We start from the raw sequence: 15,793 nt of genomic DNA on the forward strand, positions 1-15,793 counted from the left end.
GAAAGAGGAAAATGTCCCTCTTCTTTTGTAATGCCAGTCACCAGGGGCCATGTGTGTACCACCTAGAAGACCAACAATGGGACCCTCACTTCTCACTTAGGCTCTGGTCAAGTAGCACAACAGGTGATATGTGGGCTTTGGACTCCTGGGGTGGAGCTTCTAAAAAGATACCTGACCGTTCGTGTCCAACACCTCAGGAAAGAGGAGAAACAGGAGAGGTGGCAGGTAACAGCTGGCTCACTCCTGAGCTGAGCACGTTGGGAAGTGTTTCTGGACGACGGTATGGAAGGCCTGCAGCCAACTCCACCTCTTCCTAGGAACAGAACGTGATTAAGCTGATGTAACACAGCCTCCATTCACTTGGTGGGGCGTGGTCATCTTCCAATGCACAGGACAGGATTGTCCTGCAGAGGATGTGTTTCTCTACTGATGGGCAGGAGGGCTGCTTCCTGACACAGCTGCTGTGAATCCTGAAGCAATGACCCACAAGTGTCTCTGTGACATACTAACTCAGAGTCCCTCAGAGGGGAACAGCTGGCTTGAGTGGCAGTTCTACTTTTAGTCTTTTAAGGACCCACCATTCTGACTTTGATAGTAGCTGCACCCACTTGCCAAAAAGAAATGAATTGTCCCTGCCGGGCATTGTTGTCACACGCCTTTAATCCCAGCACTGGAGAGGCAGAGGCAGGCAGCTCTCGGTAAGTTCAAGGCCACCCTGGTCTACAGAGCCAGTTCCAGGACAGGCTCCAAAGCTACACAGCTTGATGGGTGTCTTGGTGCATCTGAAATATATATTAGTCTTTTGGTATTGACAACCAAATACCAGAGGCTTGCAACTTTTATGGGGGGAAAGGTTAATTTGGTTCATAGTTAAAAATTAATCTGAAGCCGGGCATTGGTGGTGCATCCCAGCACTCGGGAGGCAGAGGCAGAGGCAGAGGCAGGGGGATCTCTGTGAGTTCGGGGCCAGCCTGGTCTCCAGAGCTAGTGCCAGGATAGGCTCCAAAGCTACGCAGAGAAACCCTGTCTCGAAAAACCAAAAAAAAAAAAAAAAAAATCTGAAATCAGTCGGTCCATTGGTCTATCTTTGGAGAAGGTGTGTAAGGGAGAAGGAAGGCTCACTTGGCAAGGAAGGAAGCTAGGAAGCAGGGACTAGAAGCACTCTTTGTCCATAGATAGGCTCTTGAGAGAACTGACTGCTGTGTACGGGAGCCTGCTGAGGCCACAAGAGTGCACTGGCTTCCTTGGAGCTGGAGCTACATGTGGTTGTAAGTCACTAAAGTGGGTGCTGGGAACTGGACTCACATCCTCAGGACCACTCACTCATTTCTTCATTCCCTAATCCCTTCTGAGGGGCACAGCCCCAACCTCATCATCTTCCACTAGAACCCACCCTTTAGACATCATCCCATGTTTAACTCTACCACACCAAGACCCAAGCTTCCCGCCCCATCCCTGAAGGAGGTTAAGCCACCCTGTCACTGTCACTCTGTCACAAAGCTCAGTGTGCTTCTGCAGTGATGATGGGGGCAGCATGAGGAGGGCTATGGCACACAGAGCCTCAGCAAGGCACCTTTCACAGGTGCTCAGGCTGAGCTCCACAGGGCCATCCCCTCCTGTCCTACCATGGAACAGGATGCTCCACATGCCCCAAATTAGAACTCCTGAGTGTGAGGCTGTCCCCACACCCAGACACTGCCCTAGGGATACAGAGGCTGGCCAATGTGAAAAACCTCCCAGGGAAGCTGACCCATCTGTAGACAGCAGAGGCCCTGGAGCCCACCGCCAGTGTAGGCAACTGTGAACAAGTGTGAACAGTCCCAGGCACCGTCCCGCCTGTACCCATCATGTCCTGTGCCACAGGCTGTCACCAGAGTCACAGACAGTGACTGTAACCCTAGGTCAGTTGTTCAGTGGGCCAGTGGCTTTGTTCCTGGGATGTGATGGCCCTGTGCCCCAACCCCTGCTATCTGGAGTCATTGCTTTTTAAGTTCAGTTATCCAGAGTCAATTCTCACCCAAAAATATCAAATGGGAAAATCCAAAAATGAACACTTCAGAGATTGTGAATGAACTGTAGCAACGTACGGGTTACTCATTACTGTTTGTCTCCTACTGTGCCTAATATGTACCTCACTCAACTATGAGCAGGAAGCACAGTTGGTGGCTTCAGGCACCTGCAGGCCATCCTGGGCACTAAGGATGAGCAAGAGCTGACTGCTAAACTGGGAAACGAGGCTGGGTCCACGGTTGCCTCCCTGCAGCTTTGTTGAGACCCAGGAGCCAGGTGGGGAAGGGCCAGCTGCCGCAGACCTGTCCCAGATACCCCTTTGCCAGCACAGAGGCTCTCCCCCAGAGACTTCCTCTACGTGAGCATCTGTACATTGGAGCATAACTTCCCAAAATACATACTGTGCGGTTGCTTTCAAAGATGCAAATAGAATCCCAAATACGTACAGCTAAGACTGACGTTGTTATTTTAAAGTGCTGCTAATTCAAACAGAAATGAAACTTTCCCATCCCTAAGCCAGATGCAGACAACACCCCACTTTACCTACAGACACTGCTGAACTAAAAGGACCCTCCAGGCCCACTGAGGAGAAATGGCCCCTGAGCCTAGGGAGCCAGCATTGAATCTAGATGTGATGCCACATTCTAGCTCCACAAAGTGAGGGTGGCTCTCCAGCCATATGCTGAAGGACAGAAGGCCACGCCAGAAGAAGCCTTCAATGGTGGTAATATGAGTTCCAAACACAGGGGACAGGAAAGCCGGGTCACTCTATCAACCCTTCCCCAGAGAAAAGCAGGATAGGTTGTAGAACTCCATAACCTCCCATTCTTGGGCCTCCCTGAGGGTCTAGGAATTACAGAATGGACAGCTCAGGCAGTTTCTCCTGGGAGGCCATGAGGTAGGACACAGTGGTCAGTGTGACCCAGGATGCTGCCCTGGCCATCAGAGGCAACAGGCACCAAAGAGCAGATGCCCCAGGCTGGTTTTCCTGATATCCTCCCTAGAGATCAGCAGGAAGGGCAGTGGCCCAAGGAGGATGTAGGGGCTTTGCTTTGTTTCCCGAGTCAGACTTCTAGAGGTGGCCACTAAGTGCTAAGTCCCCAGTGTCTCATGGCCCACCCCTAAGCCTCCTGAGTATCCAGAGATGGGAGGTGGTACCCAGCCATCCCTGAAGGGCTGAAGAACCTCTGTCCAGGGAGAAGCCATTTTCGGACACAGAGTTCTCCCTGGGGGCATCTCAAAGGGCCATCTAAGAGGCTGCTAAGGGGTCTGGGTTGGACAGAGCAAGCGTGGACACCTGGTTAAGTACATTCTCAGTAAGATCATCTCCAGGGTATCTCCACCACGAGAAACCAGAATTAAACATGTGCTGGAGGTGGAAAGTGCCAGCATGGCCATCAGCAGCCAGACTGCCTTTTCTAAAGACACCACACCCTCAGGCCCATCTACTGGCACTGACAAGAAGGAATGAGCAGGTGCAGGTCTGATGACAAGAAGGGAGACGTTTGAGGAGGGGAGGGGCATGCACAGCCCCCACCCCACACACACACCACTGTTTTCCAGGGCAGGGCAGGCTCTAGCTAGGCAGGAGACCTGGACTCTCTGTATCACCCACCACATTGCTGGACAACACCTTCACTGAGAAGCAGCTGAGACTCTCACTGACTTAGAGTAGCAGAAAGCTCCGAAGACCATCTGACTTCCCTGGTCAGGGAAGAGTGCGCCTGCAGGACACATGCTGCAGGATGGTGGAGTTGGAATGGGCCTCACTGCTCTGTTAGTATCCAGCCTCATCGATGATAAATACAATACAATAGAGGGTGCAAAGCAGCATCAGACAGTGACAGCCCAAGCCAGGGGAAGCACCAGCAGGAGCCACACACTCCTCTCCAATAAGGCTCTCCACCTGGCATCTGCTAGCACAAAGCTCCACATGGGTAAGGTGTTCACAGTGACTAACTGGCCCTGGTCAGATCCACAGAAGCTCTGCCCAGTCTCTGCCACATGCTGAGCAGGGTGCAGGGATCTGCCAGGAGGGAAAGGCTGAGGCCCGGAGGTCCCTGCCACTGCAGCACTGACTGGACCATAGGCATGGGCATGGCCCATGTAGTCATAAGGGGCCAGCTTCACCCTCTGCTTCCCTACCCTCAGGGATGGCAGCTGTGCTCCTCCACCATGGTGGGCGGCAGAGCCACACTTCCTTGGTGAGATCTGGACTTTAGGAAAATGTCCTTCCTCCTCCCTTTGCTGGAATTAGGAAAAAATAATTAAGAGAAGAACAGATGGCAACCACTTAAAATCTGTTTGTGAGAACCAAATCAACAAGATGTGGGAATAGGGGTGAGTTTGCTTTTCTGGATGAGTGGGCATCCCGCGATGTAATCCCCAAAGCTAGGCAGTAGGGCTGTGGACAGGGTGGATGGAAGCTTTGAACAGTAAAAGGGTAAGAGCCCAAAATTTAACAGCAACCAGAAAAGCCAGCTTCTCCTGTGGCAACCAGGCTACTCAGGATGCTACAGGGGGCGTTGGCTTCAGCACCACTACAGGGACATTTTCTAATGACGGACAGATCAACATGCCAATGAAAAGCCAGGTATCATAGCTCTGCCTTTGAAATGGTGACTGTAGGCTGATTCTTCCTCTCCCTGAGCACTTCTGAGAAGCTCTCACCCATAGGCTGCCTTAATACCCTTTCTGCTACTGCAACAGAAATACCTGAGACTGTGTATTTTATAGAGAAAGGAGGTTTATTTAGATCATGGGTTTAGAAGTTTCAAGTCCAAGATTGAGGGGTTCCATAAGCCTCCCTGTTGGCTGCATCAGAACAAGGGAGAGACAAGGAAACAGATGCATGCAAATGAGGCCAAGTGCATCAGGTGGGCTCACCTTAACAACCAGTTATAAGAACTAGGTAGGGTACCATGAAAACTAATACCTTCTAAGGACATGTCCCAGTTATGGGATAACCCCTATCTCTCACCATCATCATTCTGGGGATCACTCATCTAGCACATAAACCCCAAAAGATAAATCACAGCCAAACCACCAAGCAGTTAAATCCATCAAAGCCACCAACCACAAAGGAACCCTCCAATTAGCAGACCACATGGCTTGGCCTCGCCAGCCCAGGCATTCTCCAGTAAGCCAAGACCACGTGGAAATACACAGATTAATAAAATGGGTTAATAACTAAGACAGAGCTAGCCAATAAGAAGCCCATGCCACCAGCCAACACTTTTATAATTAATATAGCGTCCATGTGTTTATTTTTGGCTTAAGGGTCACCTCGGGACCATCCAGGACAAAGAACCTCTTGTTACACACTCCTGTTCTGAGGCCTAGACAACTAGGTGGGGACCCGCTAGCCTTCCTGTCTCACCTCATTCGGGTACTTTCCGTGATGGGTTGACATGACTTTTCTACTGTCCAATGTCAATACAGGCACTGTTCCTCACTTCCAGAACAGGGTTCCTCAAATCCCCTGACCTTCAACACTTGGTGATGAAGCTGTTTTGTGTGGAGATGGTTTTTACCAGAGCCAGGCAATCTATGTTCTGAGCTCATGAAGTTTAGGTCTATTGCATGCGTCCCAGACACCACACTTTCCAATCACAGCTATCACCGCCAAAGCCACAGTGAGTGGAGACGGATTTGCACAAGAAGCAACGTGGGAGGTGACAGCTGAGGGGCACAGCCCACAGGAAGATTACAGGATGTGCCCCCCCAGGCCTCAAACCACTGCCCAGCTCCATCACTGCAGCATGAGAGATGTCCAAGAAGCCAGCCACAGAGGACCACAGCTGTCGGTTTCTGACAGGAAACATCTAGCACATCTATATCTAGCATATATAAAACAGCCAGAAACACACAGACTGGAGTTTTTCAGACACTGTGAGGGGCAGCAGGAAGGGAGGAGTAATTGCTAAAGGGTAAGAAATGTTTCCTTCTGGGATAACCAGAGAGAGAAGAGGGTCATACTGCACCAAGAACAGGACAGATACATAAACCATGAATGGTTCAACCGAAGAATGATTTATTAAAAAAAAAAAAAAAGATCCAGCGCAGGTCTGTTAGAGCTGGGACCTGGAATGCCCTGAAGTCTCACAGCTGGCTTCTCTGCACTAGTAGGCATGGTACAAACTTCAGCAGGTAGAGCCTATTGGAAGAAGTGGGTTACGCTTAAAGGGTACACTGGGACCCCATACACACCATGTTCCCCTGTCTCTTTCTCTCCCTCCCCCATCCCCCAGCTGCTATTACCTGAGCAGGTCTCCACCTCCTCCCAGGCTCATTAACAATGGAGGCAGCTAGGCGTGGACTGAAACCTCTGAAAACAGGAGCCAAGATGAATCTTTTCTCATTTAAGTGCTTTCTTGTTTTTTGTTTGTTTGTTTGTTTTTGTCTTTTGTTGTTTTTGATACAGCAACATAAATTTAAGGCAGTGTATACTATAGGGCACTCTGATGGTTCACCTTGGTTGTTAACTTGACACACCTGGGAAGAAGGAGAGGAACCGTCTCCATCAGATTATCAGCCCACTGTGGGCGGTACCATCCTTAGGCAGGTGGGCCTGGGCTGCTAGGAGTGAGAGAGTGAGCCATGTTCCTCAGTGGTCTCTGATTCAGTCCCTGCCTTTAAATCCCTCCTGCCTTGAGCTCCTGCCCTAACTTCCCTTCATGATAAACCATAAGCTGCACTGAAACAAACTCTTTCCTCCCCAAGTTGATTTTGGTCATGGTGTTTATCACAGCAGCAGAAAGCAAGCCAGAACAGACACCAAGTATCTACCATAAAAATTAACGCATTCCTGTTACTTGAGACAGCATGGGTACTACTAGACATCATTCTACCAAGTGAAATAGGCCAGGTGCATAAAGACAAGCATTGCCTGAAGTCGCTCACATGGAGAATTTTCGAGAAGCTGAGCTCATGAGTTTGAAAGTAGAATGATGGTCACCAGAGGCCGGTGTACTGACCAGGAGCATGCCGTGGCACAAGAGGGTAGGGACAGTAAAGTACTGTGGGTCCCAAATAGTCACAAAAGGGCCTGCCAGATGGGTCATCAGAGAAAGGGGCCTGCTATCACGCCTGACAACCTGAGTTCAAACCCTATTCTCTGACCTACATATACATACACACTATAAAACTATATGAAAAAGTTACAAGAATACTATAAAAAACATAAATGTTTGAAGACATAGATGCTTACCCTAATTTGAACACTGCACAACGTACAATGTGTCAAAATATCATTAGGTTACCACAAACACACACAAGTCTTACAATTATGTATGAGTTTAAAAAAAATAAAGCTAAGGGGCTGGGACATGGCTCAGTCAGTACAGACCCTGAGTTTGGATCCCAGCACCAACATAAAACCCAGGACATGGCAGTGTACACCTGTAATGCCAGCCCTGAGAAGTAGAAGCAGGAGGCTCTGGGGGAACCAGTCTGGCCAGTCAGGTTAACTATATCAGTGACTGACACGGTTCAGGGGTAGACCCTGCCTCAAAAGATAAGGTGTTGGGGGGCCTCTGAGGACACCAGTGTCAACCTCTAGATTAAATGGGTATGTACACGGCACACACACACATACACAATACCCACACATACAAACACACCAAGTAAATGAAAATAAATTTCATTAAGATGGCTAATGGTAAATTTCTGTATTATGTATATTTCCCTAATTTAAAAGCCCTACCTACCAATAATAGCACATTACTGGTGAATCCTCTAAAATCAACTGGGGGACCAGTTCTCAAAGTTCCTGGGCATCAGGGAGATGGGGGACAGATGTGGTACATGGAGTGTCTAGGTGGTCTCACACATGAAGAGCATGGGGGGGAGCATGCCAGAAGTAGCCATGGTGACATCTGGTTTTTAGGAAGGGGCAGTTGACATCTTTCTGTGTCCTCTCTTGAAATGCATGTCTCCCTTAACAGGGCACTAAAGAAGCAAGCAGCAACACACGAATTTTCCATTTCTCAGTGTGTGCAACATCTGTGTTCACACCACTGCATGCCCAGTAAGTGTGCAATACCATTATGTCTAAAATATACAATATATGTTTCCCATTAGAAAACACTGCTCAAAATTCTAACAAACATCTGAGCTGCTGGGAAGACTTGTTCAATCTAAAAAATCCAGGGACAATGGCAGGGCAGACTGAAGGGAAATCAACAATGGTGGCCTACACCTCACGTCTGGGAGCTGTTGGCTAGCGTAGCATAGTACTGACTGTCCTGACTGGCACTAGGAAGTTAACTATAGAGATGTATTAGATGATAGAGCTCCAAGATGGGGAAGCTATTCATTAAAATCTTCTTTGCCACAACAGGGCATGAAGAAATACTAGTGTAGGGTTGGAATATGCCTGAACAGTAGAATAGCAACCTAATGCACAAAGGCCTTGGGTTTACTCATATGCAACACACACACACACACACACACACACACACACACACACACACACACAGTGCATACATTTTTTCAGAAATGTGGATATAAATACATAAACCAATCATATAGTAAATTGGATTTTGTCATCTAGCTTTACTACTATAACAAAATGCTTGAGATGACCAGCTTATAAAGAGCAAAGGTTTATTTGGATTCACAGTTTTGGAGACGATAGCCCATAGTTGGTGGCCCTATTGCTTCTAGGCCTGTGACAATGCAACGCATCATGACAGAAAACACATGATGAAGCACAGCTATTCATCTTGTGGGAACACAGAGGGAAGAAGAGGAAGGGTTTGGGTACCACTGTCCCTTCTAGAGCACACTCCCAATGACCTGAAGACCACCCACTAGGCCCTGCCTCTCTGCCACAACTTCATGTTGGAACCACCCCTGCAATCAAGTGTATAACACATTGAAATCCATGGAACACTCCAGATCCAAACAACAGTGAGACACACAAACAAGACTGTAGTGGACCTGATGAATTACTACAGCCTAGTGACCTTGCCTGAGCTGTCATGTTGTCACAGTATAGTATGCCATCTACCTGTATGCAGGGTGTGCTGCCAGACCTAAGCTGTAACATTATTTGCAGATAAGATCTTTGCACATGATCAAGGTCAACTAAGGTCATTTGGATGGATCCTAATTCAGTATGACTGATGTGATAGTTAATATTGTCAACTTGATAGAATCTAGAATTACGTGTACACACACACACACACACACACCCCTTTGGGCATATCTGTAAGGAATTGTCTACATTAGATTAATTGAGGTACAAAGACCCATCCAAACTATGGAGGCACCTTTCCTTGAGCTAGGGTCCTAGACAGCATAAAAAAAGAGGAAGCTGGCTGAGCTATGCCATTCACCCCCCTCTACTTCCTGATGGCAGATGGTGTAAACAGCTGCTTCAAGCTTCTGCCACCATGATGGACTGTACCCTGGAACTGTGAGCCAAAAATAAGCTCCTTCTGTAGGGGTATTTTACTGCAGCAACAGGAATAGAAACTAATGTGACTGATAATCTTAAAAGATTTTCCTGTTAGAAAGAGCTCAGGGGTCTCCTGTGATGCAATGTTCAGGTGTTTTACGTTGTTGTTGCTTTTGTTTAGTTTGCCTTGTTGAGTGGATTTGTGTTGTTTGTGTTTGTCTCAAACAAAGAACCGAACAAGACACAGTAGCGAAAGCACAGAATATTAAAAATGAACCATGTTCGGAAAGCTATAGATGGAGAGCAGGCTCCAGCAGACACATGGTTTTATTACAAGAGAAGGAGGAGTTCTCTGAAGGGAGGACCCTTGAGGATATCCTAGGTTATTGATTTTTTTTTCTGTTCGTTGAGATCTGCACCATCCCTGAGGAGATCCAGGATCGTTCCAAAGGATGGTCTTTCTTGGTTGTGGCTTGGAGTTAACCTTATGATGCAGAATCATATGATCTGAGCCTATCTTCCTACATCACTTGGTAAGAAACAGAGATACCAGGGAAAGCTATGTGAAGGATAGGGCTGTCCTATCACAAGCCAAATGGCAACAAAGATGACTGGCAAGCCACCAGTCCTTTCCTATAGAACCCTCAAAGGAACCACCATACTAGGCACCTTAGTCTTGGATTTCAGTCCTCCAAAACTTTGAGACTACAAACTCATGCTATTTAAACCACCCAGCTTGGGGTACCTTGTCACACTGGACACAGGCAGAACTGACCATTCTCACTCCCCAGCAGGCAGTACCCTGGAGATGACACATCTTCACATCCAACCACAGTTGCAGGTACCTCAGACTCAGCCCAAGGACTCTGCACCATTTGCTTGGGACTTTCTGAAGAGTATCCAGCCTGCTTTCTGCTCTGGGGCCTGCCTACAGCAACAGCACCTTCGGGCTGGCTGCCTGGGTCACCCATGAATGGTTTCGGTGTGTAACAACATAAGAACTGTTACCCACACACAAGGCGTAGAGACCCTGCCTACTTCCTGTCAGCTCCTGCTTCCTGAAATCCTGAGAGAGCTGATGGATGCCCTGGGTCATCACCACCAGGTTTCCAACAATGCTTCATGGAGGATTGGAAGTACACTGACAGCAGAGTCAAGAACAGACTTTCCCAGGGGCAGGACACGATTGGCAGACCTCCGGGTCATTTGTCCTCCACACACTGCTGGCTCTCCTCTGTGCCTTTTACTCTCTGAGCATGCACATCTGTAGTTTCAACCAACCACGGATCAAAACTGTTTATATTCTAAAAGTCCTAAACATGCAAAACATTTCTCACCTACCAAACCTTCCAGACAACAGCAGAGACCACATGAGTGGTACGGCCATGGTCTAGCCTTCTCCCACCCTGTGGTCTCTCTACAGTATGGTGTTGGGGCTCCTGTGCTGTGGTATTAGGCTTACAATGGCCCAGTCCATACTGAACATGAGTGTGGTAATGTTTCTTGCCATGCTCTAAATAATAAAACAAGTATTCATATAGTTGTTGCAACATACGAGGAGTCAGAAGGCATCGATGGAGGATGTGTATATGTGTTAATCTTGAGCATATCACATAAGGGACTGGAGCATCCTCAGGGATCCAGGAACCATCTCAGGGGATCCAATCCACATGGATACCATGTGACAACTGCAAATGTGAATGTCTCAAACCAGACAATGCTGAAAATCAGCATGAATGTATTAGAGTTTTGTTAGAGAAAGGCAAGGCTGTAGCTTAGCATGTTAATGGGGACTTGTCCCAACTGCATATCAGGAAAAGCTGAAGTCGGGAAATGCATCCCACTTACCGGCCGTCTCCACACAAAGTCCAGCCTCCACAGGGTCACCTGGCTGAGCTTCAATGGTGCTTCAATATCCAGAGAACTGCAACAGAAAGATCACAAACATGGCGTCAGTGGGCTAGGAAGGCAATCCACTCCTTCACAGACACAGGACAGAGTCAGAACCCAAGAATTCTCCTGAACAGACAACATCTAAAAATATAGAGTGCAGCTGGTCATGAGTTCCTTGATATCTTCACACATAAAGGCCACCACAGACCACTAATTGGCCTACAGTCTGGAGCCACATTGAGTATGTGAGGGATAGACTTCTCAAACTCTTCTTCAGGAAGACCCTGAAATCAATCAAAATATCCCTCCACACCCCCACACCCCCACATCCCTCCACACCTCCCCCAACACACACACACACCATCACCATCACCATCATCATCATCATCAAGGCTCTGTTTGTTCCCAGCTTGTTTTTTACCAAAGTAGCAAAACACTATACAAAGTCCAAGGCTCTGTGCCATTCAAATTACTTCTCTTAAAACAGTGTTTGGGACACGTGGATGGACGTTACTGCCAAATGCAATGAACAAGGACCCTGCAAAGAAACGGTGACCTTGCTCAAGTGCCAGTGCTCGAAGAGAGCCACCAGGTGGGCAAGAGACACCATGTCCTCCGTGCTTGCTTTTGTTCTCAGTTCTCAGATACAAAGACAGACTCCTTGGGTCCCATCTTAGCTCTGCTCAGGGGAGAGCCTAGGAAGCCTGCACACCTGCCTGAGTCTCAGAGGATGCTGCGGCCCAGACACCAAGTATGCACCACCTCCTGCTCATACCCTCTGTTCCTTCCCTTACACCACGCCCTTTCAAAGCAGGAGCTGACCTGGGAACCAATGATTCCTTGAGCTTTTAAGGCAGGCCTCTGCTGTGCTCCCCACTACAATTTCTTCAAACATATTTTCTGTCCTGCTTATAGAGCAGACCACCCAACTGGAACCTCCCCAACATCTGGGATTCACTATAATGCCTAAGGACAAGGAGGGGGGAAACATAGACCAACCACACAGCCCCATCTGATCCACCCCAGTGAGCATCAGAAACCTGCTTTGCCCAGAGACTCTCACAGTGTGGATGGAGACACAGCAAAACAAGACACTGACTCTGAAACACAGGTTGCAAGGTGACTGAGGCCCAGGTACCACACAGCCTTACCCTGTCACAACCCACAGCCTCACCTCACCTGTGCTTCTTATCTTCACTCCCGGCATCTTTAGGATTGCTTTATTTATCCCTATGGAATCTCCCCAGCATAGCTCTATTCATTCTCTAAAACCCAACTGGGCATTCCTCCCTGAACTCTGGCAATCACACTGCTCTGCACCTGGCCTAGCTGTGCTTCCCAACATTTCCCGCTTGCCCAGAGGACTCAGTGCTCCCTCTAGGGCATGCCTGACCTCACCAGGGCCCAACCTTTAAAAGGCTGAAAATACGTCAGCACCCACAAACCTCAAAGGCAGCCTCCAAGAAAGGAGGATAAAGGGGAGGAGACGAAATAAACAAATGAAAATGAGAAAAAGTGGCTGAGGAGATGGCTCCATGGTTAAACTGTCATGCAAACATGAAGACACGAGCTCAGAACCCACATAGATGCTAGCATGGGGTGGTAGCACAACTGTACGTCCAGCATCTGAAGGAAAGGACAGAGCATCCCAAGCGCAAGGCGGCTAGTGCCATCAGCCATATCTGAGAACTCTGCGTTTGATTGAGAGACCTGCCTCATGGAATAAAGTAAAAAACCCATTGAGGATAATTTCCAACATCAACCTCAAGCCTGCACATGCCTGTGTACCCATGTGCATGCACATCCCTAGGCACGTGTGCCTCCACACATGTAAACATGCATTTTACACACACACACACACACACACACACACACACACACACACACACACACACACACAGAGAGAGAGAGAGAGAGAGAATAAAAAAGGAAAAAAGAGGGAAGAATCCTGAGGGTAGGGAAGAAGCATGTGTGATGTCAAAAGGTAACCATGTAAAGGTAGGTCCCAGGCTCCTGTCTCACTGGCACTGAGGTCCATGGGAGGTGTCAGGCTATAGAAGGAGGAGGCCATTGCACCAGTGAGATACACGATGACCTGAGAGAACCCAGGCCCACTGGTGTGCCTCAGAACAGAAGGCAATGGTCTCCCTTGGGGTGGAACTTGTAGACAGCAGGACACTCACTAAGCAGCTCCTTCCACCCAGGATATGCTGATAAAATCATTCAGTAAAAAAAAAAGATGCATAGTCTCCCCTGACTTCAGCTGCCTACTGTGGATCCTGGCCATGCATCCTGAGCAGAAGCCCAGGTGCTGCCTGCCAGTCTCCAGAATACAGGCACCCATCACTGTCTCACTGCACACCTGCCCTTACTAACCTGTGGATGCCACCTGCAGCATGTTCCTGAGGCTAAAAATACATCCACAATCTTCCTCCAGGAATGCCCTATGGGAGAATGGAGGCTGCCTGGGAGCCAGGACAGCTGCAAAGACCCCATGGTTCTCTCACTTCCTCCCATCCCACACCAATGATGGGATGGGCGACCTACCACAGGCTACCTGGAGCAGGGTTTAGGTACTTGACTTTCTGCATGTACCATTACCCAGCAACGACCCTGCTGCCTGGGCACCTTGGCATCCTTCCCTTCTTTCCCAGGCTGGCCACACTCCAGGCCCACCCAGAAAGCACATTTACAGGGACATGCTGGCCACTCTAGCCACTTATAATCCCCACAATTGTTAAGTAGCCAACAGAGCTCAGTTCCCAGAGCTAGCTGCTTCCCTCTCCCCCATACCTGACCCACAGAGCACTGAGAACAAAGAGGTGGGCCCCCACATCCCAAGCTTGCACCCAGTACTAACCACCATGGCTCCCCTCACTATGAACGTTGACCAGGCAGAAATAGGCAAGGCTGGCTAGTCAGGGAGTGACTTGGCCCACTGAGAAAGGCACAGGTAGAACAGCAACCAAGTTCCATCCCCAGGCCCTCCAGGAACCCCAGGTCAGGGGTGCCCTTCTCACTGAAATCACTGCTTGCAACTGCTAACACCACATGCAATAGTCTGGCTTCCAGCCCTGCCCCCAACCCCTGTGTCCACCCACATAGGTGAGCAGGTGCCCTGACAACAGCCACTTATAGTTCCCATGGTGTCCCCATCCAGCTCCCTCCCAGGAGGCTTGGGGAGCCCCCTCTCTACCTAGTATTGAAGATTCTGCTGGAGTAAGAGAACATGACTTTCAGGTCAGCTAACACAAGCAGGACTGTATGGACCAGGGCACAGGGAACCAGGTGCAGGTATATAGGACAGCCAGATGACCCAGCTTCCAATAGCCAAATAGCAGCCAGCAAGAGCCTCCTCCACACACCACTCACCCCTTGGACATCCCTGCCCCAAGTGAGTCATTTAGAATCCCTTATGCTCACTCTTCCTCTAAAAGACAACTTAAGACCCCTGCTACATAAATTGATGACACTCTGGTCTCCACCAAACTATTCCCATCCACTTGACAGCCTGAGTCCTTGGTTACTCCGACCAAAGCCTCCGTGACATCCTGGACCCATCTGATCCATCACCCCCACGAATTCTAAATTCTACACTGACCTCTGAATACCACAGACCTCCCAGCACTGTCCCTGCTCTCATCACATATGATCTGGCTTCCTTGCTCGTCCTTGAACAGACATGCGGGGAGGGGGGGTTGCTACCCCAGGGTCTTTGCACAGATCATTCTCTCAGATATCTACACCCTACTTCCTTTCTCTCCCACCATGCTTTTGGGCAGGGGGTCAGCTTCCTAGCCACACTATTCAATCCACTCTCTTCATCCCCAGCCTTCCCTACCCCTCCTAACTTAAAGCTGCCCCTTGGCACTTACCAGCCCCAACATAAACCATCTTTTTATTGACTGTAGCCATGTCTACCTCCCCTCAGTAGAAAACAGGCTCTATAGGGGCAGCACTGCTCTCTGTCACAAGCTCTCAGATCAACAGGGGCATCTCTTCAAAATGTCCTCGTCCCTTTCAAACAGTCCTGGGAGCCAGAAGTGTTCTGTGAACAACCCCTACCCTCACCCTCACTATCGGCAGCTGTTCACTGTCCATGTTCTGAAAGTTTTGAAGGTGACAGGACCACCCAGACAAGCACCAGGATGACAAAAGGAATTCAGACCAAATGTCAAAGCACTTAAGAAAGTGTTGACCTAGAAACCTTGAGTGTCTCAATGTGGAGGGTGGGAGGGGCATGAGCCAGATCCACCACAGAGTAGGAGGGGCACACAGGGAAGGGAGCCCTAGTGGACTCTCATTCTGATGCATGGCTTTTTCCTGCAAACTACAGCCTGGGAGGTTCTTACTAAGGGAGAGCTCCAGGCTGACCCGCCCAGTGAGGAGAACTGTCAGTGATAGGGCCTCCCCTGAGGGAGTTCACTGCCGAGTGACAGGCCTGAGGGAATTTTATTCTCATCCTGTCCTGCCAAGCCAGCCAGTCAC

Source organism: Cricetulus griseus, chromosome 3 (assembly GCF_003668045.3).
Source record: "Cricetulus griseus strain 17A/GY chromosome 3, alternate assembly CriGri-PICRH-1.0, whole genome shotgun sequence".
In the NCBI taxonomy this organism is placed as follows: domain Eukaryota; kingdom Metazoa; phylum Chordata; class Mammalia; order Rodentia; family Cricetidae; genus Cricetulus; species Cricetulus griseus.